This window comes from Tupaia chinensis, unplaced genomic scaffold, assembly GCF_000334495.1.
Source record: "Tupaia chinensis unplaced genomic scaffold, TupChi_1.0 Scaffold000168_1, whole genome shotgun sequence".
Lineage (NCBI taxonomy): Eukaryota > Metazoa > Chordata > Mammalia > Scandentia > Tupaiidae > Tupaia > Tupaia belangeri.
Window position 1 is genome coordinate 335608 of NW_006159643.1, and position 18558 is coordinate 354165.

The 18558-nt window shown below is 46.0% G+C and overlaps 1 pseudogene; it reads right to left on the minus strand.

Moving 5' to 3' along the window:
* Positions 1-6228: 6228 nt before the first annotated feature.
* Positions 6229-8072, minus strand: LOC102484274 (deoxynucleotidyltransferase terminal-interacting protein 2 pseudogene; annotated as a pseudogene).
* Between the last annotated feature and the right edge of the window lie 10486 nt (positions 8073-18558).

Sequence of the window (18558 nt, forward strand, 5' to 3'; positions counted from 1 at the left end):
CACCCACACTTAAAAACCTAAAAAAAAAAAAAAAAAAAAAAAAAAACCAAACTCATGCTGGGTACACATGCATACGTGCCCAAAATCCCCAGAGGAGAATGGAGGAAAAAGGATTACAGCATGGCCACCCCCCTGGGATGGTGATTTATCATTTTCTGTCTCTCTCTCTCTCTGTCTCTCCAGCAAGCACACGTACCTTATAGCAAAAGAAAAAAAAATCTTTTGAGAGAAAGAAAGTGAGAGAAACCCCACAGGCTCCTGATGCCATGATCCACCCCCAGCCAGCCCCAATTGCAGGTGTGCATGCCCAGTATATGCAGGGAAGTCTCTGGATGCAAACCTGGAACCCTCCCATGTAGGCCAGCCTCACAGAATGTAATTTTACTGCTGCACTGTCATCAGGCCCCTGAACTGAATGTTTGGTGAGAGACAGGTGTACGTTTATTCAATCCTTATAAAACTGAGTAACTTAGGAGCCTGGTTTGACTACGTGTGGTTTTAATTAAAATAGTCATACAGGGAGCCAACAGGTAGTGTGTTGATTAAGGTATTAGATTCTCGCATGACTGACCACAGTTCAAATCCTGACCTGGTAGCTTGAAATTCACACCGGGTACCTGTGCCTGCATGCCCAAAATCCTAAGAGGAGAACTGAGGAGAAAGGATTGTGGCATGGCTATCCCCACTTGGGGGATGATTTTTCACTTTCCCTCTCTCTTTCTCCAGTGAGTGCATGTGCCCTAAGGGAAAGTCCCTCTGCCCCCGATAAGTCACATGGGACCAACCTGTGGCATTGTGGTCCAGGTAGCTAGGTCCTACATGGCCAACTATACGGTTTGAGTCCCAAACCCAACAGCTTGGCAAACATGATGGTGTGTGTGTATGCACACATGGGGGCCAACAGCTGGCATGGTGGTTAAGGACACTGGACTCCCACATGGCTGACCGTGGTTCAAGTCCCAGATCGGTGGCTTGCTTTCTCACTTCACCCCCCCAACTCTGTTCCTCTCTCATCAAATTAAAATAAGTAAATAAATAAAGTTAAATAAAATCATTCTTTAAAAAGAAAGGAGAAATGGGGCCAGCGGATGGTGTAGGGTTACATTGTTGGACTTCCACATGGCAGATTACAGTTTGAGTCCCAGATTGGTGCTTGAAACTCACACCAGGCACGTGTGCGTGCATGCCCAAGATCCTGGGAGGAGAATGGAGGAGAAGGGATTGCGGTGTGGCCATTGCCCTGGGGGTGGTAGTGATTTTCACTTTCCCTCTCACTGTCTCTCTCTCTGGTGAGCACCTGCACCCTAAGGCAAAAACCTCTCAAAAAAAAAGAGGAAGTGAAGCTACTGTGGTGTGAGCATACCCCTCCCCCACTGGGGTTGGTCTCTCATGTCCCCTCCCTTTGTCCATCTCTGGTGAGCACATGTGCCCCATTGCAAATTAACATACACACACACACACACACACACACACACACAGAATAATATGGCATCCAAAAATAAATGAAATGCAGTTTAAATATTTATCACTGCCACTTGGGAAATGACAAAGGACAGTTTATTCTCATGATGCCCAGAAAGTCTTCCTAAAGCTCCCCCTGCTTGCCTTTCCCTCCATCCATCTGCCACCCAGAGCGAGGCCCAAACCTTCTCTGTGAGTAAAGCCTCTGTACCACCCTAGGGCTAATGGAGGAGAATACGAGAATGTGATGTGAGCTGAGAGGCCAGCAGCCACCAGGAGGCAGCGCAGCTGCTGGTCCCAGTTTCCCTGTCTCCTGGCCTTCTGTGGTGGCCATTTTTTCTAACCCTGACAGTTCTTTCTGCTCTGTTGGAATGAAGCATAGGCAGTCCATCCAGACCTTTCTGCAGACTTCATTATCTCTGTTTGCATAATAAAGATTCCAACAGGGGCTGGCAGGTGGTAGGGTGGGGTATTGTTGGGGAGCTGGACTCCCACATGGCTGAGCATGGTTCAAGTCCCAGACCTGCTGGCTTGCTTTCTCAGTTTCCGTCTTTCTCTTGCTCTGTCTAGTCAAATTAAAAATAATAATAATGATAATGATGATAAATAAAGTTAAATAAAATAACTCTTTTTATTTTAATAGATTTCTGTTATAGGGTGTGCACGCTTGCTGGAAAGACAGAGACAGAAAGCGAGAAATCACCACCCAAGGGAGATGGCCATGCCACAGTACTATCTCCTCCATTCTCCTCTTGGGATCTTGGGCACACATGCACACATGCCTGGCATGAGTTTAAGTCACCAGGTCCGGGACGCGAACCACAGTCGGCTACATGGGAGTCCAGTGACATAGCCATTACACTATCTGCTGGCCCCAAGAGAAGCTGAATTTGCCTTTAATGAGGGATGATACTCTGAAGGAAAAGCTCTATTAACCAAGGTAAATAGGTTCCAAGGCATTCTTTTCCAAAAGGAAGGACAGGGATGTAAGGCCTGTTAGAAAAGTACAGCTATGATAAAGTGCTTAGGCATGAAAAAACCAAAAACCAAAAAACCAAAACCCAAATAATGGAAAATGAGGCCAAAACCCAACTGGAGGAAAGGGTATGTGTTCAAACACAGCAAGGGCTGTCACCTATCTTATTGCCAACGTAAGGAGAAGTTGCCATGAAGCGTTGCCTTTCATTAGGAGCTGACACTCAGGACACACACTGAGGAGAAAGGGGTGGGCCACACACCCCCCACTCTTTCACAGTAGGGCCCCCTGGAGCGGCCTGGTGGGGTCAAGGAGATTGGTTCTGAGAACAACTCAGAATGTATTCAGAAGAGGTAGTAACACAGGACTGGAAGCACCCAGAAAAGGACTCCCATTTGCTTGGGTGCCTGTAGGATAAGTACCAAGGTGGGGCTTCCCAGAGCGCAATGCCGAGGAGGAGGTCGAGGGCCTCCCTGGGAGTTGAACCCACCACTATGAATGTGTGCTGAGCTTGCTCCCTGGATGTGTCCACAGCTGTGTCAGAGAAGTCTCCCGAAATAGTCTGTGACTTAATGAGGTTCTCTTTCTGTGTTGAACTGCCAGAATCTGTTCAGTAGCAACTGCTGTGCTAAGGCAACTACTGTGGGAAAAGGAGCTTCGTCGATCGGTAGTGAAATGATCCAGGAACTTGAAGCAGTTCCATCGGTTCATCTGTGGAAAGCCGGGGGGAAGTGAGCCCAAGGGAGAGAGGCAGCCTTTTTACAGCCTGTGCGTGAGTGAAAGGAGCCAAGGTCAGGAAAGTGGGTCTTGAGGGGATTCTGCTTCCCAGTCCCCGGGAACCAGCAACGAGGGGGTACGCTCTCTGACGCTGGGTTTCTTGATGGCCTGGATATTAGGCTTGCCGGTGATGACAGCCAAAGGCCATTTTTGTTACCATCTGCTCCCTACTTTCCAAAGCAGGATTTGCTGTGGGAATGTGGATCAGTGCTTCTTACTTCACTGGAGTGTTTTCATGGTTCTGTCAAGGTTAGCGCAGCCTTGTAATCAGGTCCTCCAATTTATCAGACTCTGCCCTTGTCCTAGCAAGTGTCGCCCCTCCAGGGACAGTGGGCAATGTCTGAAGACGTGTTTGGTTGTCATAGCCGAGAGGGTGCTCCTAACCTCTGGTGGGTAGGGCCAGGGATGCTGCGGAACACTCTGTGGTGCACTGAGTGGACACTGCAATGGCAAGGCACTTTCTAGGCCCAAATACCAGTAAGCCTGAGATCAAGAACCCCTGGGCTATACTGATGCCAGCCAGTTCTCTTCCAGGAAAATAAATGGCTGTAATAATAAAATAAATACAACAACTAGAATCTTTTTCTTTTTTAAAAAAGAATTATTTATTTTCATACTACAACTAGTATTTTTTTCTTTTTTAAAAAAGAATTATTTATTTATTTTTATTTATTCATTTATTTATTTTAATTTGACCAGAGAGATACAGAGAGAAGAAAGAGAGAGAGGGAAAGTGAGAAAGCAAGCTACCAGGTCTGGGACTTGAACCGTGGTTGGCCATGAGGGTGTATCTAGCACCTTAACCACCATGTCAACTGCTGCTCCCAACAACTAGTATTTTATCTCCTCGACTGGGATAAAAATTGATTTCCCCGATCTTAGGGAAGATTTTCTCTCAATTTAGCGAGGTAGAGTGGCATGGCATAGAAATACCCTGTGTACAGCTATACTTTCATGAATTTCTTTTAGCTGTCTTCATAGTTCCAGAGCTTCTTGATAAGTAAAGGGTTGATAATGTGAAAGCAACTTTGGACCTGTGAAAAAATTGGTTTTTATTTGTCTTTTTTTTTTTCCCCCCATAGAGTGCATGCGCTCACTAAAGAGATTGAGAGAGAGAGGGAAAGTGAGAAATCACATCCCCACTCCTAGAGGGGACAGCCACATCTCAATCCCTTCTTCTCCATTTGCTTCTTGGGATTTGGGGCCCACACGCGCATGTGCCTGGTGTGTTTTCCAAGCCACCGGGTCTGGGATTTGAACCACATAGGATCTAATATCCCAGCTACCATGCCACCTGCTGGCCTGGACCTGTAAAATTTTATAAGCCTTATAAATGACTTATGAAGTGGGGCCTGCTCTGAGGCCTGCAGATTAAGGCTGCCATGTTCCACATGGCCACCCGTAAGGTCTGAGACCCAGACATGACAGCTCGAGAAACATGCTGGGTGCATGTGCATGTGTGCCAAAAATCCTGGAAGGAGGGAGAGGTAGAGGAGAGGGATCAAGGCGATCAAGGCAAGGCCATGCCCCATTGGGGGAGTGCTTTTTCCCTCTCCCTCTCTGTCTCTCACTGGTGAGTGCATGCACTCTCAGCAAAACAAATCACCCATGAAGTATCTTGTGTTTTTTTTTTTTTTTTTTCAGAAGGGTGTTCAGCTCTGGTGGATCTTACAATGCACTTCCCAGTACAGTTTTTTTTTTTTTTTAAAGAGAGATGTTTGCTATAGAGTGCATGTACTTGCCAGATAGACAGAGACAGAGAGATGAAAAGTAAAAAATCACCCCCCAGGGGAATGGCTGTGTTGTAATCCCTTCTACTGTATTCTCCTCTCAGGATTTTGGGCATGCATACACAGGAACCCAGAGTGAGTTTTAAGTTGCTGGGACCGGGACTCAAACCGTGGTTGACCAAATGGGAATCAACAACATAACCATTACTTCATCTGCCAGTCCTCCAGTACAGGTTATAAATGGTGTAGTCCCAGGGCAATTTACCAAAGTTGGCTCCATCCGTAGAACAGCAGGTGTTTGGTGAAGACACAGTGGTCACAGTCTTACTGCTGCCGTGCAGAAGACAGTTTCTGTGTGGAAACAAATTCTGAGAAGCAGCTGAAGCCTCAGGACCAGCAGATTCCAGAAGATGGTAGATGGCACATTGCTGCCCCAATACGACTAGATTTAATGAGCAAGAAAGGAATTTAGGAAGGGAACCCATGGTGCCTGCCACTGCATCTGGTAAGTTTGGCGCAAAAGTTAGGCAGGTCCAGGTTGGAATTTTACTTCTACCATATCCTCACTGCATAGCCTTGGAGAAGTTACTTAACCTCTTTTTAAAAATTATTTTAAATTATTTTTATTTTCCCAGAAGGAGCATGCTCTTGTGCGTGTGCGAGCGTGCGTGGGTGAGAAAGAGAGAGGAGAGAGAGAGAGAGAGAGAGAGATCAAGAAAGAATACCCCATGGGGTATGGTCATGCCACAATCCATTCTCCTCCATTTCTCCCTTTTCTCAGGGTTTTGGGCAAGCACACACATGTTCCCAGTGTGTTTACGAGCCTCAAGGTCTGGGACTGTCATGTCACGTAGTTGGCCACGTGGGATCTAGCCACCTTAATCACCATGCCACAGACCACCCCGCTTAACCTCTTTGAAGTCTTTCTACTTTTCAAATGGAGATGATAATATTATTAGAATGAGGATTAAATGACAGTAAATACCTGGAACTCAGCAAAGCTTATTTTATGTCTATTCTTTCCTCCCCTCCTCCAAACTTTCTTTTTTTTTCCCCACACATCTATTTATATTGTAAGGGGCATGTAAGTGACTCTCAAATCAACTTCTTCCAAAGAGAAATCCTATTATCAACAGGGCCAGTCTATATTAATTTTTGTGATGGTGTTAGTTTTCAAAACAATTTTAGTATATAGGACATATAAAATATTATGGTTTGCTTGGTGAATCTTAATTATGAAACTTTTTTTTTTTCGGAATTTTTTTCTGCTGCGTTTGCTGCTTTTCAGCCGTGGTTGTATCTCCTGAACTTGGAATCGGCCCGCAGTTCTCCCACAAAAGTCCTCTTCCTTTGCCTCGTGGGAACTCATGAATGGTGGAAGTCAGCCGGGTTGTCAACAATGGTCCCATCTGGGAGTACCTGGGGAAGCCATCGCTATCATTTTTCTTATAAAACCTCTCTGGGCCCATGCTTGCTCTCGTCTTCAGCGCTCTGAGGTCGTTTTTCAGTTCATCTGTCAGTTCCAGAGCTTTCATACCAAACCAGCCATCACCAGCTGTTTTTTGTCGCTCCTTTCTGCGTTTATTTTTTCTGAAGTTGATGCTTTGATTCACTATATGGTGGGACACAGTAATTTTTTTCAAAATCGATGATGGCTTTCTGCAGAAGCTCATTATTCCTTTTCTCCTTGATCTGTGTTAGGGTTCTCTTGTTAGACTGTAGTTTGCACTGAAATTAATACAGAAACCACCCAACTGCTTGATACTCAGACCAGGGTCTGTGCTGCTGCTTGTCAACTTCAGAAGTTTAGACTTGGCGCTATTTAGTAAGTCATCTTCCTCATCACTCATCTCATCTTTACTTCTTTCAAGGTCTGATGGCTCTTCACTTTTTTCATCCTCTTCCTCCTCTCCCTCAGTGGCACCCTCACTTGCCTCTTCCAAGTAAAAATTTTTATCAGAACTCAATCCAGGAGTTGCGCCAATTACAAACAACGCCTTGCCATGTGACACACTTCCTGAGTGTCCACTTAAAGACTGCCTTTGGCCACTATCTTCAACCAAACACCAAGAGTCCTCTTCGTCCTCGCTGTGTTCAGACTGCTGGCTTTCATCACTGCTGGGAACTAGTCAGGGGGAGTCATCCTTGTCCTGCCATGTGTTGATGTCAGGCTTGTGTAGTGTGGTAGCACACTCAGCATCTCCGGTCCCTTCGCTGTGGTCTTCGCTGATACTGATACTGTGGAGTCTTCATTCTCATCGTCACCATCACCAAACTTTGTCAAATCCTTTTTTATAGTGCTCTTTCTCTCCTCATTCCATCCGTCCACTTCCAGCACTGCAAATGTTTGAGCTAATGATTTCATTAGAGCCTCACAGTTCGGACTTGAGGGCTCTGATGTCGTTTTGTTCTTTTGGGGAGTTGATTGTCTTTCAGAAGCTCACTGCTGACTGCTAGTGCCCTGAAGCTCAGAAAGACACTTCACCTGCGACTTTCCTCATTAATTTCTTTCTCCTCATCTGTTACTCCATTGGCCTCTTCATCCAAAGTCTGCTTTTTTATTTCTTTAAAGGATGCCACATGGGTCTGTTTTTCCTCTCTTACATGAAAACATGGGTGATTTTGCATTGCTGGTATTTTTTCTGGATTTCTGTGGGAGGAATCACTATCAGTGTCATAAATTTCATTGTAAAAAATTTGGCTTATTTATCTGAGAGAGATTTTTCTTATAAATCAGAAGTCACTCTGGTACTTAAATCCTCTGAATTCACAGCTGTATTCACGCTATGCCTTTGATTTCTTGGTAAGATAATATGATCATGTTTCTTCTGGGCAAATGCTCGTGATTTCCTTTGCATACACCTGGTTGTTCTCCCGGCTGCAACTGCAGAAAATGAGCTGTCCCAGCCTGAGGACTCGGCATCGGAAACATTCTGTGTATGATTCCTGGCTGGCTCTGTTAGAGATTTAGCCTTACTTCTTCTGGTTCTTGTAGTTATTTCTGGGGAAGGCACAATTCTAGAAATACCTGAAACATGAGATTCTGCTTCGGAGACGACTTCTTCAGTATGAGATGCATTTATTGGAGTTATTTTCAGCCTTTTCATAATTTTGGACATGGGGGACATGCAGTTAAGATCTGCCTCCCCCCTTGTTACTCTGCAGGTGGGGTCCTGGAACTGACACGGAACCACTGGACTCACGGCTCAGTCACCTCTGGCGATGAGCCCGCAGTGCTGCTCTCTCTGCCCTTAGGAGCTCCAGGGATTGAACTTCGTTCCCGGTTGGTCATGGTGCAGCAGCGTTTGGGCCATTAGACCCAGGCTCTTCTTGCTTTTGGGATGTGCTGGAATCCCTTTAGCAATACTCTTCTGCTGGCAGCTTTAAGGCGATGTGGCGTGCCTCGCAGCCTGAGAACGTGCAGATCTGGTGACCACCATCCTCACGACTGATGGCCTCCAACTTCCAAATCCCCAGCAGCCACTGCGACTTCCCTCTGCTCTGGCGTCCCACTCCTCCAAACTTTCTGTCCATATTTGTTTGGTATCACTGGACTTCTTTTTAAATAGGTTTTTGCCTTAGGGCGTGTGTCACTGGAGAGAGAGATAGACACAGTGAGAGGGAATGTGAGAAATCATCCCCTGGGGGGATGGCCACTCCGCAATCCCTTCTCCTCCATCCTCCTCCTGGGAACTTGGGTATGTGCATATGCACTCCGTGTGAGTTTCAAGCCACAGGGTCCAGGACTCGAACCATGTGGGAGTCCAGCGACATAACTGCTATGCCACCTACTGGTCTCCTACCTGACTTCTTTTTATTTATTTTTTCTTTTTTTTTCATAGCCAAAGAAAGAATCAGAGAACCAAATGATAGCACACAAGAAAATATAAGCATTTAAATATAAAGAACTGAGGAATGAAAAATTAATTAGAGAATGTCGGTGTCCACCCCAGGGCTTGGGTCTGGCTGAATCATGATCAGGGGGCTGCTGGTGCGGAAGAGAAAGAAGAAGAGAAAGAGCAAGCCCTCCATCTTGCCAGGACCGGGGAATTGGAAAGAATGAGACAAAGACATAGAGTAGAACTGGACACAGGCAGCCTGAGCCTAGGTAGCCCAAGCAACCTGTACCCTCCTACCTGACTTCTTTAAGGGATGCTGATATTTGCCCAATTCTGTGGTCAGCTCCCGCCACTTCGATCAAACTGCTGCCACCTTGGGACTTCTTGGAATTGATGGCACACCCACACAACTTTGGGAATTAAAGAGGTGTCAGAGAGTCTGGCGAGTAGAGAGGCTACCGAACAAGAACATGAGGCTGATTTGGGTGGCTCTGGTGTCACAAACATGGGCAGAATGGGGAGGTAAGGGGACCCTGGCACAGTCTGAGATTTGACGTCTCTCCTTGACTGTCACCTGTCATTCCTCACATGCCACGGAAGTGGCACTGACATAAGACAAATTGAATGGGGATGGGACTGACACCATGAGCTCACTCATCCCTCTCTGTCTCTTTGGGATTTCTTGGATCCAAGTTATGTCCAGCAGAATTCTCTTTGAGCAGAGGGGGCCCTGCAGGAGTTCATGAAAAACCACCAGCTGCGGTTTTCGCGTGAAGGCAGTGGTGCTTCTTTCAGAAAGTGTATTTAGGATGGTGAAAGGGCAGTTCTGTGATTATGTGGACAGACTGAGTGAGTCAGCTGGGGTCTGTGGACGTCTGGCTCTGAAGTACCACAAATTAACCTGAACCCTCCAGAGGCCCAGGACAAGCTGTTTTCCTTCTATTAGAAAGTTTTTCCAGGGCTGGCAGGTGGTGTGGGGATTAAGAGCACTGAATTTCCACATGGTCAACCACAGTTTGAGTCCCGGACCTGGAGAGTTGCTTTCTCACTTTCCCCATCTGTCAAATTAAAAAATAATAATAAAGTGGGACCAGCAGTTAGCGTAATGGCTATGTCACTGGACTCCCACGTAGTCGACTGCGGTTCGAGTCCCGAACCCGGTGGCTTAAACTCACGCTAGGCACGGATGCGTGCGTGCCCAAGATCCCAAAAGGAGCATGGAGGAGGGGGAATTGCAGCGTGGCCATCCCCCCCGGGGGGATGATTTCTCGCTTTCTGTCTCTCTGTCTCTCTGTCTGTCTGGCGAGCGCACGCACCCTATAGCAAAAACCTCTCCAAACCCCCCCCCCAAAAGTTAAATAACAAGAATTCTTTTTTAAAAAGAGCTTTTCCCACTTATATTTGGAGGAAGAGTGGAACTGATTCAATATTGTATTTTCTTAGCCATCTTTCTCTCCCCCATGCCCCCATTTTTTATGAGAGAGAGATTTTTGCTATAGGGGAGCTATTTGCTATTTTGTACTCGCCGGAGAGACAGAAAGAAACAGAGAGACAGAAAGCAAGAAATCTTCCTCTGGGGTGAGGGCCATGCCACAATCCCTTTTCCTCCATTCTCCTCTTGGGATTTTGGGCACACATGCACACGCACCTGGCGTGAGTTTTAAGGTCCAGGACTTGAACTGCAGTTGACTACGTGGGAGTCCAGCTAGGTAACCATTATGCCATCTGCTGGTCCCTCTCAGTCATCTTTCCAGCAGTAAGGTGTCAGTTTGAATCTTTGCTAAATCCTGCTTAGAGTTGTATGGATAGACTCTGAAAATCTGTGTTTGAATTTTTAAAATTGCTGTGTGACCTTGAACAAATGTTTTAACCTCTCCTGGTCTCGTGTCCTTCATCTGGAAACAAGAAATTTGGGCCAGATTGTCCCTAAAGAACCTCTCAAGCTTGGTGGCATGGATTTTTCACTGGATGATTTCGGTGTCACCAAACATGCTGCATGACTCAGCTGCAGATGTAGATTGGTGAGGGTGAAGTGAGTGGAACTGTACTTCAGAAAAACATTGTTTCTGTTTTCGTTAAATGCTGGGCCACACAGAATTAGCAAAGACCTTTACTCACCTTTTCTTTTGTGTAAACCCCAAGACACTTGGGGTGCCAGCGTGAGCAATTGAAAGAGAAAGCATGGGTTTTGGAGTTAGAAGCATCTGGGTTTGAATATCGACTCTGCGACTGGCTAGGGCAGCTCGTCTAACTTACCTGAGCCTCAGTTCCCTTAGTCACTCACCTGAAGTAAGAACACTCACTGTGTGGATTGTCCTGAGGTCAATAAGAAAATTCGTTTAACAGGGCCAGCAGGTGGCATAGTGGTCAAGGCAATGGACTCCCACATGGTCAACTGCAGTTTGAGCCCCAGACCCTGAGGCTTGACACTCATGCCAGCTGCATATACGTGTGTGCCCAAAATCCTGACAAGAGAATGGAAGAGAAGGGACTGCGGTGTGGCCCTCTGCCTTGGGGGGTGATTTCCTGCTTTTTGTCCCTCTGGCAAACACATGCACCTGATAGCAAAAATCTGTCAAAAAAAAAATAATAATAATAAAATGTGTTTACAGCATCTTGTACATGGAAGGTTCTTGGGAATATTATGTTTTCATTGCTGGTGTTATAAACAGGTATTGGGCTGGGATTATTCCTGGAGGATAGTCAAGTGAGCTGAACCGGGGTCACCACTGTTTCTCTCCATTTCTGGGCCCTGTCTGGCTCCTTGCATGGTATCAGAAAAATATAAAGCTGCCTGGGCCAACTCTATACATTCTTGATTCATTACCATCTCCCCAGTTCCTCTCGTCCCCAAGGCACATAAAACTATAAATTAGCCCTGTGGCCTCCTGTGCAGATAACTGCTTCCTTTTGATGGATGGACCTTCAATGACATTCTCTGAGCTGTGGGCAAGATGCTCTGTTCTGAGCTGTACCTTGCAATGTCGCAGGTCCTCCTTCCCACGGCATAAAGTGACACTATGCTGGGTGTTCCCAGCCAAGGAGTGAGCTACAGTTATACAAATGTTTTGGTTAAATGCCTTGGAAAGTGGTCCATGAGCCTGCAGAAAATCAGCCCCAAATCAGGCAAACGAGTAGGAGTGGCTTCATTGTCTCTGATGGTGTCTTAGAACAGGTCTGGCTGGCTTCCTCATCAGAAGCACAGCCCTGGAAAGAATGTCTCTCTCTAAAAATAGGGCGGCTGGGGGCGTGGCTGCACCAGCAGATACAGTCGTCCCAGCTTGGGCCGACCAGTTGATAAGGCTTTCTGCTCAAGTGCCCCAGATTACTCACAGCTGTTTTCCACACCAAAGCACCCTGGGACTCCGCCTCGCGCAGCCTGTCCGGTACTCGTTATCAAACAGTACACGGGAGGTTAGAGCAGGCTTGATCAGCGTGTAAGACTTGCCTGTTTTTCGGAATGAAGTTAGGAAGGGCTGGCACCCTGACCTGTAAACATATTCTAAAACCCAGTCATCTCCTTGTTTCACTTTATTTATTTTTTCTCTCTTAAACTTCTATCACAAGTTAGATTTCTCCTTCCATTATAAGTTAAGAGATAGTATAGTATGGTGTTTGGGGGTTTGGAGGCAAACTTCCTGGGTTTGAAGCCTGTTTTTTATGGTTATTTTGTTTTGTTTTCAATTGACACACTTTATTCTTTGAGCGAAGTTTTAGAGTCACAGCAAAATTGAGCAGCAAGTACAGAGTTCTTATACACCTCGCCACTCCTCCCAATTTCTCCATTATTCCCATTCCCCACCAAAGTGGTATACTGTTTAGTTGATAAGCCCATGCTGGCACGTCATTACCACTCAGAGTCCATAGTTGACATCACGGTTCACTCCTGGTGCTACACGTTCTACGACTTTTGGTGAATGATAATTGTAGTATCATACAGAGTATTTTCACTGCCCTAAAAATCTTCTGTGCTGGGGCCAGCAGATGGAGGAGTGGTTACGTCACTGGACTCCCACATGGCCGGCCGCAGTTCGAGTCCTGAACTCAGCAGCTTGAAACTCATGCAGGGCATGTGTGCGTGCTTGTCCAAGATCTCAGGAGGAGAATGGAGAAGGGATTGCGACATGGCCATCCCCCGGTGGTGATTTCTCACTTTCCCTCTCACTGTCTCTGTCTCTCTCTTTGATGAGTACATGCACTCTAAGGCAAAAAATTTAAAAAAAAAATCTGTGCTCAGGCTAGTGTCCTGGTGACTGAATCCCAAGTGGCAAACTGGGTGGTTGGAGACCTGGGCCTGCTGACTTCAGAAACACATTGGGTGCATGTGTGTGCTTGACCGAAATCCTGAAGGGAAGGAGAAATAGAGGAGAATGGATGGGTATGACTATTTCTCATGTCTGGGATGTTTTATCACTTTCCCTCTCTGTCTCTCTTTGGTGAGAGAAATATATTTAAAAATGAAAAGGGCCAACGGTGGTATGGTAGTTAGGAGGCTGGCGGTCTTATGGTTGACTGTAGTTTGTCTCCTTGCCTTATTGGCTTAAAAATCGTGCCAGATGTGTGTGCATGCGTGCCAGAAATCCCAAGAAGAGAATGGAGAAGAAGGGATTGTGTTGTTGCTACCCCTGCTGGGGGAGGATTTCTCACTTTCCTTCTCTCTGTCTCTTTGGCCCCTAGGACATCATAGGGATGGTCATGGTCACTGTCACAGTGCTCTGTTAATTTTTTCTATAACCCTCATCATATTCTGAAATTATCTCGTTTACTCATTTACTGGGATTTGACTGTTTCCCCAGAAGTGGATATTGGCTAGACGCATTGGGTATTGTCAGTCTTATTCATTCTTGTATGAGGGGTCTTAACAAAGTTGAGGGAAAATGCATATTATGAAAAATCTTCAAATTTCTGCATCAAAATAAATGCATACTTTTACGACATTCTCCACAAGTTTTTTGAAGTCCCATTGAAGGGCTTGCTTCTGGAATAGCCCTTGGTACATATCAGTTGCCAAGTATGAAAGGGAGGTAGGACCGGATGGTCTGCACATTAATGGCGGGGCCATTCAAGGACCAAGGCGGAGTGTGATATGATGCCTAATGGGTCACTGTAGCCAGCAGTGTAATTTGACATCAAAACCCCCAACCAAGATGACCTCTGAGACTTCCCCTAAAGTCCCTTTTCCTCTGACCTGTGTTACAAATATCTTGGCCATATTAGCATCATGGAACAAGAGTCTGGACAGTTGTCTCTGAGCGTGAGGTAACTTTTGTCCTGGTACACTTGGATGGAGTGCTTGAGGGAACTGTTCCTGTGTTTGACAGGATGGAGGATCAGGAAGCAGTGTGGGAAAAGGTTTCCATTCTCCCAAACAGGTAGGTAGGTTTTTAATTTTTAAAAATTATGTAATTTTATTAATTATTATTATTTTTAAAATTTGCTGTAGGGCATATGTGTTCACCAGAGAGAGACAGAAAGGGGAAAAATAAGAAAGTAAGCCACCAAGTCTGGGTCTTGAAACATGGTTACCCATTTGGGAGTCTAGCACCTCAACCACCATGCCACCTTCTGGCCTGGTAGATAGGTTTGTAATAGAGCTGCAATCCAAGGTTCTTAGAATGAAAAAGATAGTGTTGGGACCACAAATGGTGTAATGGTTATGTCATTGGACTCCCACTTAGTCAACCAGGGTTCAAGTCCTGGACTTGGTGGCTTAAAACTCATGCCAGGCATGTGTGTGTGCATGTCCAAAATCCTGAGAGGAGAGTGGAGGAGAAGGGACTGTGGTGTAGCCAGGTGATTTCTCACTTTCTCTCTCTGTCCCTCTGGTGAGCATACACATACTGTAGCAAAAATCTCTCTTAATAAAAAGAATGAAAAGATAGTGTATTTTAAACAGAAAGTTATTTATTTGTGATTTGTTGTTTCTGTGGACTATTGTGACTCCTTCCCTCCCCTCCCTAAATCCCCAGATGCATATGTTATAGTCCTAATTCCCTTCACCCCCACCCACACACACTGTGTGATGACAGTTAGAGGGAAGGCCTTTGGAGATGATTAGGGTTAGATTAGGTCATTGAGGGTAGAGCCCCTTGTGATGTAATTAATATCCTCATTAAAAGGCAAAGAGGCAAGAGAGTTCTCTTCATGTAAGGATGAAGCTACATGTCTTTAAGCCAGGAAGAGAGCCCTCACCAGACTTCAGGTCTGTGGACATCTTGATTTTTGATTTCCCAGCCTCCAGAACTGTGTGAACGATCAATACATTTCTGTTGTATTTCATTACAGTCTGTCGTATTTCATTACAGCAGCCCAAGCTAAGACAATAGTGATGTATTATAGGACAGTGTTGTGACCTCCTTGATTTAAGGTTAATTGTAGAACTAAACTCTAGGGGGCAGACTTGTATATCCTGAAGACCTTGGTTCTTAGCTCTCCTAGAACTCAGTTGTGTGTCACTTTCCAGCCCTGAGCCTTCGGGTCCTCATCTATAGTAGGAAAATACATTAGACCTTCCTCTGTCAATACTAATATTTCATAATCGATTCAACAGGCAAGATGATGTTAATTTGCTTACATAAAAAAAAATCTAACATTCATCTTTTTGTTTACTTACCAAATGTCCTCCCTCTGGGTGCACAGTAAATTCTACCATCTGGAGTCACTGCTTAGAATTGCTATCTCAGTAGAAAATAATTTATTTTCTTCTCCAGCCCACTTTATTTTCTTCTTTAAGTTAGGTTGAGGAAGCAGGCCAGGCCAGAGACAGAGGAGGTGAGGGCGCACCAATAACAATCTGAGCAGAGATGGGCCACTAGTCCATCTTAGGGCTGCTCATCCACCTGGCCCTCCCTCTTCAAATCATCTCTCCAGTGAGTGCACACGCCCACCAGCAAACATTTTAAGAAAAAGTTTATATTTTGTTCCTGATAGAGAGTGCATGCTCATTCATGAGAGAGAGAGAGAGAGAGAGAGAGAGAGAGAGAGAAAACCACCCTCGACAGGGTTTCATCATCCCATGACCCCTCCCCTCAGCTCTCTAGCTTGTCAGGATCTTAAGCACACAGGTGCATGCCCACTGTGTTTCCAGTTGACCAGGGATCTGAACCCATAGTCGGCCATGTATCTTCGAGCACCGCAGTTCACTATGCTACTGACTGTGCCACTGAGACTGGGCTGTGCTCTCTCCTGACTAGGTTGTGTTTAAAGTTCGGTTTTATGGATGGAGCATACAGGAAACATGACAGTTCCCTCTCCTGTCGGTGCCTCTGATACATTGTGAACTATGGAAGATCAGAAGGCTGTGGGGTTTGTCCTACACAGCCTTTACCATTGACCATCGGGAGGACTAAGACCCAGAGGAAAGGTGCATGGCTGGTCCCCAGCTGGCAGCGTGTTGTTGATGCAGGTCAGCCGTGACACCTGTGCCGACCCCTGCCTGCCCTTGCAGGTTCCAGGAAGCCCTGAGGGGATGCATCAGTGACTCTCAAGTTCTAGGTGTCACCACCAACTCTGGAGCACTCTGGATCTTGGGAGCCATGCTAGTGTCTGAATTTTACTGCTTGTTTAATTGAGGTCCTAATGGAGTGGGAATACAGAAGCTGTGCCTAAGAACGTCAGCCTCCTTAGCCTCAGGTGTGGAGGCTACAGAGACTCACCCTAGTGATTGTGGGGACCAGATCCCATAGATTTTTTTTTTTTTTGAGAGGTTTTTTGCTATAGGGCGCGTGCGCTCGCCAGACAGACAGAGAGAGACATAGAGACAGAAAGCGAGAAATCACCCCCCAGGGGGGGATGGTCACGCTGCAATCCCTTCTCCTGCATTCTCCTCTTGGGATCTTGGGCACGCACGCACATGCGCCTAGCGTGAGTTTTAAGCCACCAGGTCCAGGACGCGAACCGCGGTTGACTATGTGGGAGTCCAGCAACATAGCCATTACGCTAACTGCTGGTTCCCCAGATCCCATAGATTTTTGATGGGATAGCTGAAGGAGAGGGGCATTTCTACTCTGACACTGGCTTCCTCTTACTCTCAAACTCCTCAGAGCTTCTCCCGTGGGCTCTCTGAATCGCTCTCTCTCTTTCTTTCTTTCTTTAAGAATTATTTTATTTTGGGGCTGGCAGATGACATGGCAGTTAAGGGCGCTGGACTCCCGCGTGGCTGACTGTAGTTTGGGTCCTGGACCTAATAGCGTGCTTTCTCCCTTTCCCTCTCTCTCTGATCAAACTGGAAAATAATTTTAAAAAAAGAAGAACTATTTTATTTAACTTTATTTATTTATTTTTTGTTTTAATTTGACCAGAGAGGGGCAGAGTGAGAGAGGGAAAGTAAGAAAGCAAGGCATCAGGTCCAGGACTCAAACCAGAGTCGGCCATGTGGGAGTCCAACACCCTTAACCACCATGTCATCTGCTGGCCCCTCTCGGAGTATCTCTTAAAGTATATTCAGAAGAAAGTGACTCTGGACTTTGTGTTGGTTAAGCATGAAGCAGCACCCATCAGGGATAGGATTTAAGAACTCAAGCAGGAGTGTTCTTGCCTCTTGTGTTTGGTGTTTCTGCTGAAATCTAGCCTTGTGAGCATATGTGATCATGCACGTGTGTGCGTATGAGAGAAAGAGAGAACCCCCCAATGGAGCATGGCCATGCCACAATCCCTTTTCTTTCACGTTTCCATTCCATTTGGGATTTGGGCTGTGCACGCACACAGGCTCAGCATGTTTTTCAAGTCACAGGGACTCAAATTTGAACTGCGGTTGGCCATATGGAATCTAGTTTTCCATGTAGAGCAGTTCACCACCATGGTATGGGGCCTGCCCTGATTCCAGTCTTATATCAGCTTCTGGCCTCTTACAACTTGTAGAAATTTTATTTCCCAAGCAGTGAGGGATTTGATTGCCTTCCCAGCCATCTCTTTCTTATACCAACAGGGATTCCAACTTTACTTTAGCCATTTCTTCCTCCACTTACTGATGTGACCTTTTCCTTAGGAGAGTGAAGCTGGCTTTTAAAAATCCTGTATTCTTTCATCTCCCCTCTCTGTGGAGTTGCCCCTATTATTCAGTGCTTCGTGCTGGTTGCTCTGGAGTGGAACTCGCACTGACTGATGAGTCCTGAGATTGATGGATGGAAATAACAGGAGGCTTCCGGCTGCTCCTGCTGTGCTCCGTGGCAAGAGTCAACCAGTCTGCAGAGTACCCTGAGCAGCAAGCAGCGCAGCGGCAGTGGCTAAGCGAGCCCTAGTGAAGAGGCTCGGGTTTCTGCAGTGGGAGTGACAGCAATGACACGCTGTTCCTGAGTTGTCTGGGATCTGAAATCTCTACAAGGCCTGCTGCCATCAGGGCCTGGTCAAGCAGGGTTGGTGAGCACTGGGAGTGCCGGCTTCTCGGATGATTTGCACTGTCATTGAGCCAAGGGGAATACGAAGACTGGACATTTCACCCAGACAGGCAGGTCAGAAAGAAAAAAACACAAGGTTTAACGTGTCCTCGTGGTAGCATGGGGCTGCCAGGAGTTCATCGGAACGAGAACAAAGATGACCTGAGCCCTTTTAGTGTCTACGTGCTTTTCTTTTTCTTTTTAAATTTTTGCTACAGGGTGTGTACACGCAACAGAGAGAGAGAGAGAGAGAGAGAGAGAGAGAGAAATCACCCCCCCCAGGGTGGGTGACCACACTACAATTCTTTTTAAAAAAAATTAATTAGTTATTTTTTTCTGAAACAATTTTTAAAATTAGTTTACATTCATTTCCTAAGCATTATCATATATATATATATATA